This window comes from Stegastes partitus, unplaced genomic scaffold (assembly GCF_000690725.1).
Source record: "Stegastes partitus isolate 25-593 unplaced genomic scaffold, Stegastes_partitus-1.0.2 Scaffold1785, whole genome shotgun sequence".
Lineage (NCBI taxonomy): Eukaryota > Metazoa > Chordata > Actinopteri > Pomacentridae > Stegastes > Stegastes partitus.
The window spans coordinates 33766-54776 of NW_007579516.1; positions in this window are offsets into that span (position 1 = coordinate 33766).

Genomic DNA, 21011 nt, shown 5'->3' on the forward strand with positions numbered 1-21011 from the left:
CCCAATGGTAGCGTTTCCCACAATCCCTCAGTGCCATTCAACGCCTCTTTTAGTCAAGTGGTGAGTGTGTGTGTGTGCGCTGCTTGGTAAAACTTGAAGATGCCATTTTTTTTTCAGCCTTCTCGATGTCCTTGACCAGTAGACGTCTTGTCCCTTCAAACACTGGCAACAACTTAAAATTTAAGTGAAGTAGCCACATTTGAGTTATCGTGCTAACATGGCAAAAACCCTCTTCTTTCGCTTGTGGTCATAGAACAGAAGTTAATTACTATTTTTTGCACTTGAAGTTAATGTGCAGTCGAAGATGTCAGCTCTTACACCCCAATGGAACATAATGGATACAGGGACATTAGTGCAAAATTTAATACCACCTTTTCCCTTCCTTGAGTTCCTGCAGTGCAAAGCCTCCTTATGAAGCATAGAGGTAAATTTTGTTTGGGACTGCATTTTTTTTTACATAAAGTAATATATTGCAAGAGTTACGTAAACACCTAATATAACTGAGAAATAAAATTTTTAGAGCGGAGACTATCTAATATAAGCACACATAACTGCATTTGTAGCAGAGGCCAAGACATGTTCTAATAAAGATATGACAAGGAAATAATATGCTGCTTGTTGCTGGAGTGTTTATGTCGTAAAAAGTTGATACACTGTTAGAAAGGCATCATAAAGGCGACAGTTGGTGCTTATGCATGCGAAAGGGGGGAGAAATATTTCTGGATGTGCTCGCAGTCCATCATTACTGTCCCTTTAGTTTATGCCATTTTATACTGTGCTGTGGTTGTAAAATACAGATGGTGTTCTACATCAATGCTCTTTCTGCTCTGGTCATTATAATGGTATTCTCTACGTGAAGGCCAACCACTTGAGGACTCATTCCGCTCGTCTTTGTGGCGTCACTTCGGTTGGCCTTGCAGAGTTGATGTCTCCGTAATTCATTATTGCCGAAAAGCCTACACGCAGGAGTGTATCATCCATTTATAAAGAAAGAAAACAAAACGGCGATACGCTGGTGGAGACTGATTTTGGTCTTAGGGCAGCTGTAGTCCAACAACATCCACTAATCTTCCCAATGCATCCCCACATGTTTGTGTGTGTGTGTGCGCTCCTGGACTATACACTATGTACTCTCTTCATTAGCTGCAACACAGATGTCATTGAAAATCTCAATTACAAAACGGGTCTCGCATCGACAATACGCTCCCCCAACACACAATACCAAGTTTAACATGCCATTTATATCCTTGACAGCAATAGAAACCAAGTAAATTGCACTACGTAGTCTTGTCATCTTGATAGCTTTTGTACTTGTGCATCTCTCCTTCTTGCCTCCTCTGGCTGAGATTAATTGCTCTCCCACCCAGCACTGACAACAGCGTTTATGGAGGGAGGGCTACGGATATGGGATGCCCGTATTTCAGGCCCCTCTCTCTCTCTGCTATATTTTTTATTTTTTCTACACTCTCTCTCTCTCTGTCCCTCTTATTTACCACTTTCCTGTGATTCAACCGAGGAAAAACACAAAGAGAGCACATAATGGGAGTATGGTAGATATGGAACTACAGGCAACAGCTGCGGGGGTAGGGGAAAGGTGATGTCTCGGTTTATGACCACCTCCCACATTTTTCATAAATTCATCACCCAGATACCACCTGCTGCCCCGCTGCCACTACTGATGCCTTTGTCACCCACGCAAGTGCGCCGCCTGCAATGCTCTGGAGAACCGGTGAAAAGACGCTGTAGCGGCGGAGTTCTTACCGAGGAGCACGGAAAGACAGATGTTAATCTAAGCGAGCGAGGTTTTTAACAAACTGTAAAAACACTCGGGATTCTTGACATTGACCTTATCTACTGTCGGGTTAGCGGGATCAAACTATAGAGACACAATAGATTGAATGCTGGGTAGGCTGTTAATAATAATCTTTCCCACATGTGAGACTTTATCAGAGACATTGAAAGGTGTGTTTGGGCCTGAATAGATTTTATTCTCAGCTGAATTAATTCTCCTTGCACATTGTCCTGTTGTACAGTTCTGGAGAGGGGCTCAGGGGATGAGCACTCTAAAATGCTTTCAGAATTGAATGTGCCTCAACACTGGGGGACTGACATAATGTCTTCAGTTGCTATTGAAGAGTACGTTAACAGATGACTTAATAGACAAGGCCTGAACTCAATTGACCCTCAGCTAGACAGCCATTGACAAACTTTCCAATGCACTCCATCACTCATTGCACTGCAGTTTTTCTTTTCATAACATGAGGGCAGAACATGATTAATGTCAATAATAAGCAAGTAGTTCATCTTAAAATCTAATCTAAATCAGTTATTTATGAAAAATAATTTCAGAATATACTTAAAAAAAAAAAAAAAAGGAGACAGTTTCCTAGATCTCAAAGCGACGTACTGAAATTATCAGTCGTTAAATTAGTCAAACAAATAATGCCAACTTGTCTGCCGTTTAATTAATTTGTTTTATGACATTTTATAATCCAAATGTTTAATGGTAATAGGAAAATCTCTTTGGGGGATGAATTAATAATGAAAATCATCATGAAAACAATCATTTGTGACAGATGTACAACAGAATGAAACTCAAAAATTAAGGCGACACACTACAGGCAGAAACATGTTGGGTTTTTTCATGCACTGGTCAGTTAGAGATGAGATTCTGGGACTAGTTTGTTTGTCGTCTTTGAGACTAGTTTGAAGATAATGTCAGAAATACACATTTAGGTGTTTATTTTACGACACTTTTCTGTTGGATAATACCTCATTTGCATATTCAAATATAACATTTCAGAAAACTTGAACCAAAAAGCAGTAACTGTCATGATGTAGGTCATCACCTGGGTGTGTTTCATGACAATATCTACTTGAAAAGAGTCATTTCCAATAAAATATATGGAATGTTGCAATACATATCTTTAAAGGCTGTTTTGTCAAAATAAGATTTCTTCCCTATAATCTCATAATCTGAAGGTTTTGGTAGATTTATTCATATATCACTCAGAGGTTGACTTTGAAAACATTTCATTCCTGAAAACATGGCAAAAATGGATTTGTTTTTCTGGCTACTGGCAGTATTTTCTGAGTAATGGAGTGATAAAAAGAAACATCCAAAATCCCCTCTCTAAAAACCTTTGGCTCTAATATGTCAACAGAATGAAACAAAAAACGTTGAAGCTGGCTTTAGCCAGTGTTTTGATTTCTGCCTCTTACTATGATGCAAATAAAGCTGGTTTTTGTGTGTGTAATACCTCATTTGCATATTTTAAAATGCAATGTCAGAAAACTCGCACTACAAAAAAGTGTCATCTTACTGTAAGTAATCAACTTGGGCAGTTTCATTTTGATATCTAGCATTGCTCCCGTTACCTTCTTCATCTGAGCAGCACATATTTACATTTGAAAAGCCAAAGAAACTGAATAGGTTTGTTGCTTGATAAATGACAATTGATTATCAAAATAGCGTCTTGCTCAACACATGCCTGTGGCTCATGTTTGCTTTTACCATTCACAGTGTCTACGGTATGAGTCAGTCCTCAGGATTTGCAAGCTGTTTCAATAATGTGCAAGCTAAGTGCTTGTGGTGCCGTCATTTATCAGACACAAAGAGCAGGATGAGAGCGATTCCGTTCCTTTGCCACCTGATGTTGTCTCTCATGACCGCAATTTTGGAAGATAAGTGTCCTTATCCTCTGGTGATACGGGACACACACTGAGAAAAATCCCTCACATTCTATTACGCCTTTGCCATCCAGACAAACACCTAGCATCACGGTTACTACAGACATCCATCATATCTCCCTGGATGCAAACGTGGAGAAGATAAACCAAGCTTCCACCATGACCATTCATCTCCTCCTCTACTTGTGCAGTCTCCTCTGACCGTCTAAAGCAGGACGGACTGAATAACAATTCTTGTTGACAACACTTTCAAACTTAGTTCCTCTGCTTCTGACAATACTGATGCGTTTGCATCTTCAAAGGAAAATATGTCTCACATTAACACTTGGTACAAAAAGATGTGGGCCAATCAGTTTTTTTTTTTTAATGAAAGAGTTTTTGTCTAAGACATCAGCAATTCCCAAATTGTTGCTGTGCCTCATGAAAACATTGACTTTTCCTTCTGCAGATGAAGCTCATTTCTGATCACAAATTCAGTGAAGGCACAGAAATCCGCCAGGCAGCCACATTAAGCCAGAGAATGTGCACTTGTGTTTACCCCCGCTCCCCACCCCCACCGCGACCCGCTTTCAAGCCCCAGTGGCACTTTTCTGTTCGACTGATGAAAGAGATTGCTTGGGTCTTGCGCTAATGAATTGGCATTATTATTAAATGATGTTTGTAAATTATGACCCAGTTTGCTCCCGATGAATGGCGCACAAACCCAAAACCCACATCATCAATTAGGAGCTCACAGCCTCTGCGAGCAGTTTAGTTGTGGAGTTAAACTGAGTTTTTTTGGATGCTGCTTGTGGAGTTCAAAAGATTCCATCCACAGCTCACTGGCGCTGCCTTGTGGTGTGAAGACAAACATCCTTGTTTTTTCCACCTTAAACAACTGCCCTCTTGGTAGCAATACACCAAATGATACAACAATTATGCTTCTGTTAGTGGACAAAGCCGTTTGGTGTTGGACAGCAGGTTACATGTGAAACATAATTAGTTTATCCTACTTTTGCTGGAATCAAACTGGTATAAAACGTGAATATCTGTTGGCTTTAGTGTCCACAGGCAGGGATTAAGACATCTCAAATACGTGCTCGCAAATCTAACAGCAACTACTTCGTTAGGACTGATTTTGTGTCCCGTCTTTAGCCACAAGGGGGAAGAAGAGTGGAACAGATGCAAGCCCACAAGCTTCTCATCTCACTGATCAAATATTTCTTTTTCATTTGAAATTCTGCTTTGTTGTTAATGATGTTGACAACAACTTCAGTCAGCTTCTGATAATTCTGACGGTTGAGTGTTTGACAAATGCAAATGAGCAAATGTTAATTAGCTTTTTGATCCAAACGGTTTTCAGAAGCATATTTTTTTTTTAAAAATCTCTCCCCATAAATGTGTTGGTTATCTTGCATAAGAATGGTGGAACAGGGTCACTCTCACAGTGACACCTTGTGGAGGACAGAAGCAGCATATTTTAACTCGGGCATCCAGACTCTAGTTAAAACTGCCATTTCAAGCCATCGCTGTAAAATTTTGTTCGGTTTTAGACGTTTAGTTTAAGGTGGTACGTGAACAAGTCCATCTGTTTTATCTCCATTTCAGTTTTTAATGAATATTTGCACCTGTTTGGCCGTTTGTTTAGTCTCACTTAGGTTAAATTATCTAAAATGTTTTATCTTGATAATATAATTTCAAAGTAAAATCTGCTTCTTTGGATGTAATGCGGCTGACATCTAGAGTCTAATCAAACCCAAACATACACATACTGTACAGTTCCAGCTCCAGGTGTCCAATTTTACAGTGTTTACAGTAATGGACACATGCTGGTACAGTTCTCTTCACACTTCTTCAGCTTGGACAGCTGTGTTGACACTCAGCACTAGAAATAGTCAGGGGTTGATCTGACATGAAGGGGATTAAAAGTAAGTGTGGACACTGGGATCTTCTTTAAGAGGTAAGGAAAGCTGGAAAGGAATGCAAATATCGCTTCAACTCTGCCCTTTTTCAGATAGAGGATGCGCAACATTACCGCTTCATCAATCTGTTAAAGTGACGGCATTCTGTCATTAAGACAGAGGTCACTTTTACAATAATGTTCCTCACAGCTTCATTCAGGCATACATGTGACAGTGATGTATAGAGCTGCGGTGTGGGCACCATATTTGTCATACATGCAATATTGATCAGTACATCAAACGGCGCATAATAATGCACTAATAAATCAAAGACAAAAATCTAAATCTGTTATCTAACAAATGATTTAACTACAGCTTTTAAACTGTGACCGTGTGCGTGACTTGCTGTCATGAAGGAAAATTTACTTTCCTCTCTTGGAGTTAAGTTTGTAGAGAGGGTACTGAACTTCTCCCCTTAACTCCTCTGATTGACCTCCTTATGTAAAAGTAGTATTTGTAACAGATGTGTACTAGTCTGCAAAATCTTCTATAGGATCTTGACCCCATGTAGATCTATTGTAGGAAGACAGGCGAGCACTTCCTGTACCTCTCAGATTGCATGGAGATGCCTGACTATCTTTGTTTCACCCGTAAATCTAGATGTGGCTTCCACCGAAGGAGGGTAAGAGAAATCCTCAGAGTTGATGCTGGCATTGCGTGCTCTGTTAGTGTCACTTCTCCTGAATTCAGTAAACCTTATTTCAACCACAGTCATCTCAGTCTCCGGTGTGTCTCTCTGTGTCGGGTTCCTCAACCGCTTCCAGAATTCCACAACAGCCATCAGACTCAATCCTGTCTCCATGTTGGGGATCATTTCTAATTATAGGTAATTAATGTAGTCACAGCTGTTGCTTGACATGCATATATGCATGCAGTTGTCTCGCTTTGCAGATGTTCACATGCATCCTGCTGCTGTCTGATGCTGAAAAAAAAAAAGACTTCTACAGCTGGAAGCAACAAACTAAACATTAGCTCCTATTAGCATTTTGTCAAAACCCATTTTACATGACTTATTGGAGAGTCTGATCAATCTGAACTTTTATACGCCGTCTTAATCCCAGGAAAGTGTGTTTTTACTTAGGTTTAGTTTTTATGGATGTTTCAGTTTGTAATGGGCATGAAATTGTAGAGGAAAGTAAATGAGAAAGGTTTTGTGTGAATTTGGCACTCAAGCTGTGCTTTTTGCTCTCTCTGATGTTTTTGGATGGGTATTGGTGTTGAAATGTGGAAAAAAGCCTTCTCCAGATTGTTTCACACAACTTGGAGCGTGTTGCTTGTGGTGTCTCTCCGTTAATGCGACTGCATGTACTTCAGAGTTGCGCTGCGGTGAAAGTGATATGGAAATGTTATTAGCGCTGACCTAGTAAGATTGTTGTTGCGATTTTTTTTTATGGAAAATTGACCAGGATGTTCAATCAGGCATGAAGCCGACATGTTCAGAAACCATCAGGTTAATGGAAAGCAGAACAGTTTATGTTAAGAGACCACCTACAACCTTTGTAACAGGCATAGAGACTACAGCAAGAAACCAAAAAAAGCAGTGGTTTTAGTTTACCCAGATTTTCAATCAGACTGATGGGAAAATAAAATATGATCAAAGTTCCCACTTGGGATGCATCGAGATACTTTCGGAAAAAAAGTATGAAATGCAGTCCAAGTCAAATCCTTTAAGACGCAATCTGGATTGATCTGGATTCAAAGTGTGTTCGAACAGGGTTTAAGAAACTAAGCTGCACCAGCGTCTGTGCTTTGGGGTTTTATGAGTCTCTTTGCTCTGTAAAGCGCAACTGGGCCTTGTCTGTATGAGTCTCCCATATGTCAAAAGAAACATCCGCACCATTAGCTAATTTTATAGATCATAAACAGGCCTCCTGTGTGTCCCAAACACGAGGCCGTGGCTCTTTCTTTGAGCGGTTTTAAGATAGCCAATATATCAAGAAAATGAATTTGAGGCATAAACGTAAATTAAAATGTAATTACCATCATTATGTGTGTTTACCCTAGATTTCAGAAACACCAAACCTCCTGGGAGTGAAGGTTTAGTCTTACAGTGTTGCATGATTATCGACATTCCACTCCCATTCTTCACTGACCAGATGTCTGTCCCACGCAGCAGACAAGCTATAGAGTGTTTCAGCCATAATGCATGACTGTTCCCGTACCTTCCCCCCCCTACACATCATCTCAAACCACCAGAGAATTTATCCGTCTTTATCAGCACTGAGTCACATTATCAGTGCAGGGGAGGCAATTCTTTGGAAAAGACCTCCTTCTCTGGAATCTTTCTGGCCTCCCTGTCAAGATGCACTCAGTGTAATGTGCTCTCGGTATTTCGCGTTTAGTTCTGCATCTGCCACACGGCCCCATTTAAATTCCATAGTATTTCATCTGATCATGGTAATAATACCATTCAATTTGGCATTTAGCTTAATGTTCCATCCATGGCTGGGACACAATGGGAGAAAAACTCACTTAATGCTTATTTTTTGTTGCACAACCCTGCAATTTGAAGGCTGGATTACGGCGCATCCCCGTAAATAGCAGTCGGGAAAATACCAAAATCATGCTGTCATTTCAGGGCACTTATTATTTTCTTTATGCTGCTTAAAGTACCTCAAGTGAAATTATACTACTACCGGGCCTACTTATGTGCGGATCCCTGCGAGCTGCAGGGTCGCCGCTTGAGCTCGAGTTTCACTTTTGCTCGGAGGTCTTTGGTCGGTGAACCCTGACTGTCTGCACTGTAGATGAATTTCTCAGCTTTTGTCCTATAAGGGATTGAGGGTGGGCGGGAAGGGGAGGAAGGGGAGGAGGGGGGGTCACATTCCAGACCCACTGAGGCTAAAAGGAAATGATGTCACCCTTGCCCAGACTAGCATGACTCATTAGTTTCAGGCAGAGCTTTAATGTTGCCCTACATTTGGAACCCTGGCAGTTCTGACTGTCTTGGCAGTGCCAGCGAAGCTCTAAGAGGAAAAACACCTGGGCCATTACGTGCCTCTCGCAACACCTATTTTCATGTATTTTCTTCTTCTGCATTAAAAACAAGCCAAGGTGTTTATGTCTGTTGGAGTTCAGACCACAAACTGAATCCTTAATTTTAGCTCTCTTGTTAGCAAGTTGTAAATTTTTACTTCTTGTTATACGTTTCTGTCTGCAGCGGTGTGAGCGTGGCACAAAGTTGGATCACTATGCGACTTGGGGCTTCATACAGAGCTGAACCGGTAATCAATTTCAAAATTTGAAACAATGCAATTTGCAAATCACACAGGAAACAGCGATGGATATAAATTATGCAACACGTCCGATCCAGGGTTTAAACTGTTATGTCAATGATTTTACAATTTGTGTGACAGTCACGCTTTTCATGGTATCTCGTGACGTAATGCACCATCATATGTTTTAAAGCGATGTGACAAATGAACTGAAGCAGGACTTTAAAAAATTATATTGCAATATCTATCGGAAAATATTTAAATGAGATATTTTCCTCAAGTTATTTAATCAGGGCTGCCCCCACCAAAGATTTTACCAGTTGTTAGTTGAAACCGTTATTTGAAGAGTGATCGCATGTTTATGATTTAATTATTTAAATATATATGTATTGGGGGGCGTCAGAAAACAGTTTGAGTTCCAGGGCTGAAAAAGAATGCTGTAACTGACGATGGTAACGCTGTGCTACATTACGGAGAAAAAACAACACCATAATAATGAGAAACTTTAATTACATCAATTTTACAACTGCACAAATAAAACAAGCTGCTACAACATTGGCAAAAGCAATAATGATCCTGAATTCCCTGGAAAAACCAACAAGGGGACTGAATCCTGTTAGGGCATTTTTTTATCTAGGCCATCTAACATTAGAGCAAGTGGCCAAGCAATAAGGGTGCTTCAAAAAGCTCTCTGCCTCACCAGAAAACGTCGTAGGAGAAAGATTGCTCTGGCATTCATTCTCCTTTAACTTTAATGCACTCGGTCCACTAATGTTTAAGTTTCACTCCTCGTCCAAAGCCACGTTTGGCTGCTTTTGCCACCTGTGCTGTGTCGATTGACTTTTTTTTTCCTGGACCAAAAGGTCAACGCTTTTTTGTTTTTTTTCTGATTGCTTCTTACAGTTGTCACAATTCTGACAAATAGTATTCCCCCTTAATGGTTTGACTGTTTTGCAAGAAGTCAATCATAAGCTGTCTCCGTCCCAAAACACAGAAGCTATCACCTTGCTGAGAGATTCCACTTGCTTGAACTTTCTAGGAGGCAGAGAACTGATATGTTTCCATGTTTGCTTTGTGATATAGTGACAGACAGTGGTGTAAGGCTTTATAGTATATACAGTTATGACCCTAAATGGGAATGACAGCCCTTGTTTTCGGTTGAGGCTGAGAACTTTTTGAAGTTCCCTCATAACTGATTAATGTTACTTCCACGTTTTCACATCAGTCATGTATTGTATTAGCAATTAATGTGGCACCTCTTCCCCACTCTCACCCCAACCGGCGGAGGCAGATGGCCACCTTTCCTGAGCCTGGTTCTGTCTGAATTTTTTTGACCCCCTCCCATTGGGTTTTTCTTTATTTGGTTCCTTCCCACTGTTGCGACCACTTGCTCAGAGGGAATCTGAAAGCAACTTTAGATTGTTGGGTTCTCTGTTCAAAATTTGTAAGGCCTTTACTATGTTAAGCGCTGTGAGGTGACAGATGAGGTGAAAATCGAATTCATGTCCCTGATCATCACACGGTGGGCGAATGTTTGCCTGTAAAGTTTGCATGCCACTTTCTTAAGGTCCTCCCAAACTTTGGAGTTTCTGTCTGACACATGTAATTATTTTCTAATAACTACAGGAACCCAACAATAATGTCTGTCCATTACTGACCAAGTTACTGAACGTTGCCACTTGCTGTTAAGTTTAGGGGTTTCTTTCCCCCCTTGCGACCAGCCAACCCATCAGAACGGGGTCGACTAAGACTCCTCTCAGATGTTTGGTCGACTATTAGGGAAAGTTCATTATTTTTCAATCCACTGAGGCTTGAGAATCAGATCATTACTGCAAATATATTTATTGTTTGTATTGTGAGCTGTGCAGTAATGAGAATATTTTGAGAGTGTTAAGCTAAGTATGCGCATACAAAAACACACCAGTGAATAAACAGCCAAGTATACAAACATCACAATTTAATTAACGGTTGACACCTTATCAGCTACTTCTATTTTTAGTCTGTACTATGACTAATGAGATCAGATAGAGAAGCCGAACACTAAATCTCTCCGACAAACTTGCAGCGTTGAGTAAATTCCTCTAAGTGTGGAAGTAAAATATGCGATTTCTGAAGCAGAATCAGCAAATTGCAGGTAGGACTAAAAGAAATTAACACACCCAGCACTGAGTACACAACTATACATAGTTGGGTGGCCATATGTATACATTTAACTGGCTTCCTGTACAAGTGAAAATTATAGGAAATTGTGTGTGAATGTGCACGTAGGCAAACATACGCCAACCACTGATTGACCCCAGTTATTTCGGCCTACTGACTAAATGAGTGCCTTGAAAGAGTCTGTGTATGTGCATATGTGAGTGGGTGTAGTGTAGTGTTGCCTGCGTTGCAGCATATTCTTGCAGATTATCATGCCTCTGTGCTTCTTCTTGTATATCTGAGCTAATGATTTGCTCAGAAAAGCTACATTATTTACATTTGAGTCTTCTTTGTCCTGTACCCAAACTGTAGATCTCTGTAGATTTAAGGAAACTGTTTTATATTTCTACAGTATCTGTTTTGTTTTTTTCTAACTGCGATTGATATTTGCATAATGAAAATTGCACAGTCGTCTTTTACCCAGGAGTCCTATAAATTATATGCATACTCTTGTTTCTTACACACATAAATTGGTCCTCAGTAGTCGCAGTTAGAATCCAGTTGGAATAATTACAACGCCCCCAATAGAAATACAGAGCAGCACACATTCCCAAATGATCAAAACTGTTCAAATGACTCCATTTTTTTTTACAATACATATGAATGAGGTCAAAGTAGCCTGTGAATAAATTCATGTTAAAGGAGTTTAGGGGTTTTATATGATGGATGTTCCACATTGCCCTTGAGCTCAAGTCTGGGATGATGACCCGCAGGTCTGTCAGACAGAAAGGCCCAACTGGACGAGAAGAGTTTCCCATCAACAACTTACAGTATCCCATCTGTTTCATGGGTATTTATGAGCACGCCAGCATACAGACAAGCTGTAAAATACGAGGCTATCTCAAGAGACTCCCAATGTGTTTGATGCCGTACATCATACATAAGTGGTAGAACCATAGTAAAGACATAAATGTCTAAAAACACAGGATTTTATGAAAATGCTGTCGGGTTTGAAAGTGTCCCTGTCTTGCTCAGACAGGTCTAAACTTTTTACTGTCCTTTGTGGGCACTGCCATCAGCGCTGCTTAAACCTTGTAACATATTTTACATGTGCAAGATGATTTAGCTTCTCAAGGTCTCCATTTTTTTTTATGCCTCATAGACTTTGTACCTGTTTGCAGTCTATAAGAGGCTCAGTTTAAGGAGGTGGAGCCAAGTGCTGCCAAGTTCCAGGTTCAGCAACAGAGAGCTATAATATAAGCGAGCAGAGGTTAGGAGCACCATGTGAAAGGATGTATGTATGTAAAAGTGGAGAGACATTTTTACATTATAGTGCGCATATATCCGGTGATAAATCAAAGATATAGTGGAATTTTGCCACATGAATGAGCTCAGTGGCTACTCCCATGGTAGGCAGCAGAAAAATATCAAACAGCATGCTATTTTTATCAGTTTTTAATCAGTGGTCTCTTATGCTTTTACAGCCTCATAGCAGAAAATGATAGAGACGGGGGGGAAGAGTGGATACAGAAAGAGATTGGTGCGAAGGAAAGAGAACTTTTGACCTTGTGCGTCTGTCTCAAGCTTTGCATTCCTGGGAGGCTGTGTTGCTCGAGAGAGCTGTGTGATTTCTAGCTTTCTCAGCTCCCCGCGGTTTCTAACCTCAGTGTTTATGTGCGTTGGGAGGAGATGGGTGGGGGTGGGGCTCCCATGTGTGCTCCGTAATGACCACCACTTGACTTTGGCATTGTGCTTGGCACTTGTTTCTCAATCAAGCCCTGACCTTCAAAGACTAAATTTAGTCCTCTCACGCTGAGGACCCACTGCGAAGTTCAGGTTTACTCTGTAATTGTATCAAACCAACCATAATAATATACAGAGCAGCACCTGACAGAGCAGCAATGCACTTTATTTCCTAACACCACATGAAATAACTAAAATAGACGATGAAGTCATTTTCTGATCAGTTGGTCCACCACTTTAAGAACTGGCAGCTTCATTCCGTTGCACCAAAACAAAAACAAATGTCAAACAAATGCTTTCGGTGTTATATTTTGCTGCCATGTGTTATTTTGTTCAAGGTGCCCCTGATGTAGTAATGTGCAGTATACTATTACATCACTGGAGGAATCCCAGCAAGGTTGGTAGGTCGGTCAGTTGGTTGGACCACCACTGTGGTCCAAGCTGAAATATCTCAAAAATTATAGGATAGAATATCATCAAATTTGCTGCTTAGAAGAGGAATTCTCCTGACTTCCCCAGAAATTTCATCTAGCATTACTGGCAGGTCACAGTCGACTACTTGGATTCGGAATAAAATTTTTGTACAGTAATTCATGATTTCCAGAGAACCCAGAGCGCCACAGGGGACTGTCTCTGTCTCTGATTCTGTTCACTCTGTACACCTCAGATTTCCAGTGTAGCTCTGAATCATGCCCAAGGCACAGGTTCTCTGATGAATCTCCAGTGGTGGAGTGTATTAGAGAGGGACCAGAGTCAGAGTGCAGGGAAACGGTGAATTTGTCAAGTAGCGGATCAGAGATCATTTGCTCCTCAATGTTAAGAAGACCGACAAGATAGTGGTTGTTTTTGTTTTTATAGGAGGACAGGAAGTGCCACCAAGCCCATACCATCATCTGTGAGGATGTTGGGATTGTTGAGCACTGCAAGTACTTAAACAACAGATTAGATCAGAGGGCCAGCACCGACCCTAAGCACAGAAAGGGGATGAGCAGAGTCTCTTTTCAGATAAAGCTCAGATCTTTTACTAGGTGCCTTTATACTGCAAGAAATCAGGGCAGGTGTAAGGTTGCATGAATATTTAACAGCCCCCTAATCAGGCCTTACTGTTTGCATTGTGGTGGAGAATCCACCAGACTCACAAGGTGAAGTAATAACTGCAAATTCGACCTCAACATCTAGTCAATGCTCAACAAATACCAGTCACTAGACAGAACTCCAGCTGTATAAGCACGAACATATTCACTGTAGAGGACTGAAATAGTTGCGTTGTTACTGTTTGTTGTGTTAGACTTTATGGCAAATTCATGTTGTTAATGGCAATGTTTGAGATGAGAAGACTGCAACTCAAAGAGGACATCGACAAGACAGCAAAAATGCCTGTTGTCTTGTTTGAATCTGCCCCATCAGCATCACACCCTGCCCTCTAGTTTATCAGGGCTGCTCAGACATAGCTAACACAGGGTAGGTACTATTTTCACGAGCCAAAAAACAGCCCTGAAAGTGGTCCAACAGGGGCAGTACCTGCGGTCATACAAAGGTTCGGGCCCATTTCATGAGAAAGACCAGAGACAGCAGAGCTAATTTTCCAACAGACTCATTAAACTCTGCTGTCATAAAGAATGTTGTAGGAAATCATTCTTGCTTTTCACATAACACTCTGCAGCAACTTTGCTCAGAATGAAAGGTGAACACACTCTTCGATCACTCTCTTTGCCTACCTATACCTACCTACCTACCTACCTACCTACCTACCTACCTACATTAACCTGATGTCTTGTTGTTTTCTTTAACATTTTGACATAAACCCGAGCCTCTCTATGTTGCTTGTACCTTTCCTGCTCAGTCTGTGGGAGGAAAACCGATTATCTTTATGCATCTTTTTACGGATTCTCCAGTGAAATTGGGAAAAAAATATTTATTCAACTGTCTTACAGAAGCTCAGTCATTTGTATCTTAATGCGTGGTGTGTGCCCCTTTTAAGCAAATCCCCCTCATGTAATCTGATATTAAAGAATTGCACGCCTAGTTACACTTGACCCAGATCATAAATAATCCCTCTATGTAAACTTGTGAAAGTCAGAACAAAAAGAAGAGCATGGCAGGGTGCCCAGATGGAGGCAGGATGCCACAGCGCAGGGCTACAGACCGCAACGTCCAGTGTGGAAGGTTTCTTTTGTACACGCAAAAGAGGTATCCAAGGGGAAAAAAAAAATTCCGAACTTGTGGTTGGTCTTTTAAGTTGGAGCCAAAGAGCCAATTAGAAGGATTAGGGTGGATCACCACTGGTTTTGTCTTGATGTGCTGTGGTCACCAGATTGCCAGTCTGCTGCTATATTGCTTCTGGCTCCTCAAAGGGCAATAGGTTCACATGGATGACTCAAAACAAACACACCCGTGCTGAGGGATTCTTCGTCTTTAGTATCTGATAGGACACGAAGAAGAAGTGCTAACTACAAATCTAACAAGACCCACACAACTGGGAACGTACAATTATATCTTCCCAGTGGACAGACAGGCACTGGGAGAAAGCTTTCCACGGAATGAGGTCAAGAGCAAGTATGGGAATGCTCTCATGTCACGAACACTGCGACAGCCCTGCTTTCTTTTTTCTTTCTGAATGAATGCTGCGCTGCTGCATCTACTTATACAAAACTGATTTCACAAGTGGCATAAATATAGACTTAAATGCCAGAAAATTAATGTGGTAGATGCGTTTTGTGTTCTCGGATAAGCCTGGCTTATACCTTGTGGCGCATTCAGATGAGGGAGATATTTCAGTCACAGTCTTTCATCAGAGTTCACAGGTTCAGATGGATTGTTGCTATGTTAGTGTGTAGTTCAAAGTATTCTGTGGGTATCTTTGATGTTTTTTAAAGAGGCGCATTGATGTTTTCCTGGATTTTCCTCACTGGTATAGCTGAAATGACACTGTCAGTGGACTGTCATGATGGGTATTGACTTCAGGTCAACACAAACACTGGTGTCACCTCAAAGACTTTTCAGAAATGTTCATCTTTGAAAAGACTAACATCCACTACTTTCAGTTCATTTCGTACCTTCTTTCTGTCTTTAGATCTCTTTTTTAGAAGACCCTTTGCGGGCACATACTGCCTACAGGTTGCACCACTTTTCTCAGTGAAAACTTTTTTGTTGTCGATGGTTAAAGTTCAGGTTTTTGTAACCTATTGTAGCAAATAAGATAAAAATCATCCCGACAAAAGGCTTGATTCAGAGCAATGAACTCTCGGAGATGATGAAGTTTAACACGAGGGACTGAACATTCCTTACTTGAAAAATATTTTTCATGTTAGTTTATTACTTGTGTTTAGATATTGAAGTGAACTTTTCTTATTTATTAACATAGCTTGGCTGCAAATATTTGTCAGTGGATCTTCAATTTATATTAAAACCTCTGGTAGATTTCCAGCTATGATTCATGATCTACTTCATACCCCTCCTACTGCAGAGACTATTAAAACTATCAAACAGTGACATGTTTAGGCCTCAGTTTCATCGCAGCCCACAGTCCCCAGACACCAGCTAATATTGAATCCTTATGGACGTGGAGAGTGTGGGTGGCCGTCTCCAACACTGTGCCAAGAATCACAAACTAACTCTGATGAAAGTGGCAAGGAAACTGACTGCACATAAGCATAACAGAGACAAGGTTTGTTGACAGACATCGACAAACATTGCAGCAAGTAGCATCATTTGACACCCAGGCTGTTTTACTGCTTGTCCTCGAGCAGCATGGGGACGTTTTATGACTTTGCTTGTCAATAGGCAATATTTTAAGGATTTTACATCTGCATTTAGTTTGCCTCAAATTATTACCTCTCCTGTCTGTCAGCAAGATTACCAATTACCAAGCCAGTTTACATGAATTTTGGTGGAGCATAGGAAAAGGAGGAATTCATCCAATTTTGGTGTGGATCTGGTTTGGATTGGGAAATTGCAAATCATAGCAAAATAGATGATTGGCCTTGGCGAGGTCTGTGCTGTCTGAGAGCTCTTCTACTGTTACGAATGTGCTCACATCCTTTGTCATAATCTTTGAGCAGAAGAACATCTATAAACCTTCCTTTCCATAAACCTCTTCTCACCTGGAGGTTGAAGTTACTTGTGTTTACCTGCAGAACAAGCGATCCATCAGTGATGCAGGTCACGTTGAATCATCACATAGAGTATATTCCGTTTGACACAGCAGCTCATTAAAGAAATAGCCTGCCAACATTTCTGCTTCGTTGGTGGGTGTGTGATTGATTCCTGTAGATCTGTCAGTTTGCATTTACTGCATCGTAACTTGCACTCGTCTGCTGTCTAAGATTTGTTGGCAAGCAGGACTTTTTACGCTGCATCCGTCCGCCTCACTTCCCAGCGGCAAAACATCTCACGTCCACTTTAGAAATGGCACAGACGGTCTGTACCCACAGGGGGGCTCTGGGAGTCTGAACACCAGCCTCCTGTTGCTCCTTTTCTGCACCCGTATTGACCTAAAGACACATAGCCTCCACGTAAGCGCACACACCCTGACACCAGAATGCCCTACACTGCCATTCTTTCATCTGCAGTTCAACTACTGATTGAAGGAGCGAAACCAGACTAAACACACTGAAAGTTCATTCAGAAGACTCCAAAATAGCTCATAAAAGACACGTTGTGTGACTTTTTTCTCTCTCTCTCTCTCTGTGTGCTTACTATAAACGGAGCTTTCGTGGCTTTTGACAACTCCCCATCCTCCACCCGTCTTCCATTCCACTTTTGTCTTTTCCATAAATCAATATCTGTCTGGGAGTGTGGGGCTGCTGATTGTTTTGACAGAGCGTTGCTGTGTAATTTGGCTAAATGGCACTTGCACCCAGTTTACTTGGAGATGGTAAACAGTCTGGCTGGTAAAAAGGGAGTGTGCTGATAGACTCAAAGCGTACAATCAGCCGTAATTGGTATTGTGGACTCTGAATCTATCTGATTACTTACCTGGGAGATGATGACAGGCTCGTAATAATAAGTACTATTTTGGTTAAATGATACGATATGGATCACGTTCACCTCGTCTTGTCTTACCTGACAAGTCTGAGTCTATTTCTGTGTCATGTATAATCATAGATATTAGCCAAATAAGAGAGATTCCAAACACAAAAATCAACAGGGGCTTTGCATACTTACGTTCTCATGGTCTTTTTTTTTTTTTAGAGCCCAGTAAATCTTTTACAATGTGTTAGAGCTACGGCTGTTGCCAGAATCCTGGGTTTTAAGATGTTAAAATGAAAGAATTAAATTCCCCAGCTCGTCGGCTGGTACAGTACTTAAACTTGCCATATGATGTATAGGTTTTAATCAGAAAGCTGGTGTAAAGTTAAATGTAGAGACTTGCAATTTATCTGCAATTACAGCAGTTTTACAGAAAACGGCACAAATAGGTTGTGTAAATGCTGTCTAAACATTGTCTTTGTTTGCTTTGCAGTACTGCGAATGTTAGGATTAGAAACGGCAACAACAAAAAAAGTTTCTGCTATGTAAACGGGACTTCCCCTAAACAATGAGCTTTATTAATGGTTCGGTTTGGCGCAGGAACCCTTAATGAACAAAACAGCAGCGGGCCTCGTCTTTCAACATCCCCATTTTTTGAAAGGGTGTTGAAAATGAGGCTCGGCTGCAGATGTCTCATACCGCTAGTTATCCAGAGGAGGTCTTGTTTCAAACTTTCAAACATTCCTGTAAATGTATTTTACTGACACAGACAGTTCGGGCGAATTCTCTCTGAATCACATTAGTGGGAAATGTGACGCTTAATAAATGCAACGTCCTTTGAACTGCACATGTGTAAAAGGAAAAATAAAGAGGACACAACCCGGACCCTCACTCACCCACCAACACACAACCCACATGTACTGAAATGTGTTTGTGCGCAGCTGTACCCAACGTTTCCTCACTTTATCTGTGTTCCATCCCAGTACTTTTCCACTAATGCCTAACTCACAATTGCACAGCGCCTGAGCCTGGAGACCCCCCCTATTCCTCCGCCCTCCTCTCCAAACACAATTTAAGAAATTTACAGTGAGTTAACCATGCAGGACATTGTATATATCTCGCTCTCACACACACACACATACGTAGCCGACTTCATATGGAGCTTTTTTTGGATCAACAAGTTGCAATCGGCACAGATGGTTTATTCCTCAGGAGCATTTGTTGATTTTGCCTCGGCTTCATATAATTCTGATATTTATTTACCACACGGTATCTGTTTCAAAACTACATTGCGAGACGACCAATCAATTAATAAGGCTGTAAACAAATCCCCTCATACCAAAACCAACAGTGAATAGGTTTCACTTGCCAAAGTCTAAAGCTGCTGCTGTGCTTGACACATTGCTCACTGTATACGCAAACCATGACGTCAACACAACCCCGCAACCTTCTGTGCTCACACTTTAAGCGTGCTTGACTTGCCACAGACTTCTCCAATACAATAGGCGTAGCAATGAAAGAAGTAATGAACGGGAAGAGTTTCCTTCAAACACTAACACAATGGTAGGTTTTTCCACTGCAAAACATCTCATCTTTTCCAAGTTTTTTTTTTTTATTTTGCAGGAATATCCCATCTCGAGTCATCTGGGAATCCCTGTGTTCCCATGTTGATAGATTGTAGAGAAACACACATTTGTGACTGCAGCTCACCCGTTTTGCACATGCAAACGACACCGATCGTTGGATATCCAGGCTCAGGCACACAGAAACCACAACAAAGTGCATTTTACCAGCAGTGATGACGTCACTTTTGGCCCGCGCCACTATGTGTGAGGGCATAAACGCTACTTAATAAGGCTAATTTGTCTGTGCCACATGTCTCTGTTATTATCCCAAAATGATTAAGCCGCATTATTGTGCTGGGTGACATGCTCCTTCACTGAGATGAACATAGGCGGTGTTACTTGTTTTAGCTCCACAAGTGCCAAAAATACACAGTCCAAAGGTGTCTAAATCCACACCTGAACATTGTATATATCAGTCAAATTAATGAGGAAATAATAACAAAAAAAAGATTAACTAAACGATATATTTGTTGCCCATTTTAACATCTGAACAGTTGCTTTGTTTGGACTAATTTCATTGGCTTAGTAATAATAAAAACAACATGTCATTTCAATGAATGGTTTCCAATGTTCCCACCATCTTGGACAGTCTCTAGGACGGCCTAACAAAAGTAACACAAATGAGAAAAGAGTACAAGTAAGTTGGATATAGGGAGAAAAAAAGAAAAGGTTTTAGAATAAACATTATTCTGCCTGTTACCATTTTAACTGGATGTCTTGTGGGACGTTGGTTACAAGGGTGGCACACATAGATTAAGCGGTAAATGACTAACTAAGTAAATAGGTAAATAGTGCATCAGTGACAGACAAAACAACTGCTCGTAGAACTGCCACATAAACCAACGGCCTCCAAACCACGGGCACCAGATATGACCACACATAGGCTGGCCTCAGGCATTCGGGTTCTTGCAGGACTGTAAACACTTAATTTAAGTCCTTTGTTTGGTCAGGACCAGTGTGTGCTGTGGTAATGGCTAAATCACTATCTGTCACTGGGCACCCTGCAGTTAGTGGCACGCTCCGGTTTACTTTGGTAGAAGAGCTGATCGGTGGCGGATGAAGAAGTTCTCAGATCTTTTTACTTAAGTTAAAGTCGCAAGACCACAATGTAAACATACTCAGATACAAGTAAAAAAGTCCAGCGTTCTGGACTTTACTGAAGCAGGATTATGTGAGTATTATGAGCAAAATTCAAGTATTTAAGTCTTCACGAGGCATCAGAATGGTGATCTGTCTTTATGTTATACGAGTTGACTATTGATGCATTAACAAGCGAGCAGCATTCAAACAGTGCAGCTGACTGACCTAGCAGACCTGATTTTGCTCATAATATATACGCTTAAGTGGCTTAATTTACTATGTAGCAAGTCCTTGTGTTTTATATCGTTCACTATATTCTGGTTTTTAAGCTTTTTGAAGTCCTAATCTGCTGTAAAGTAACTCCTCGTTACATCTGAATAAATGTAGTGAAGCTAAAAAGTATTTCCTCTGAAATGTAGTGGAGTCGAAAGTGTCTTAAAATTAAAATATTCCCGCAACAGTGCCTTTGAATTATGAGTACATTTAGTTAATTACATCACTGGACCTCATTTCCCATCTCAAACACCAAACATACCCTAAAGCATGGGTATTCATTGGGTTAAACCCAGCGTGCACTACTTTGAAAAAACTTGCACTCTGCAGCTGAC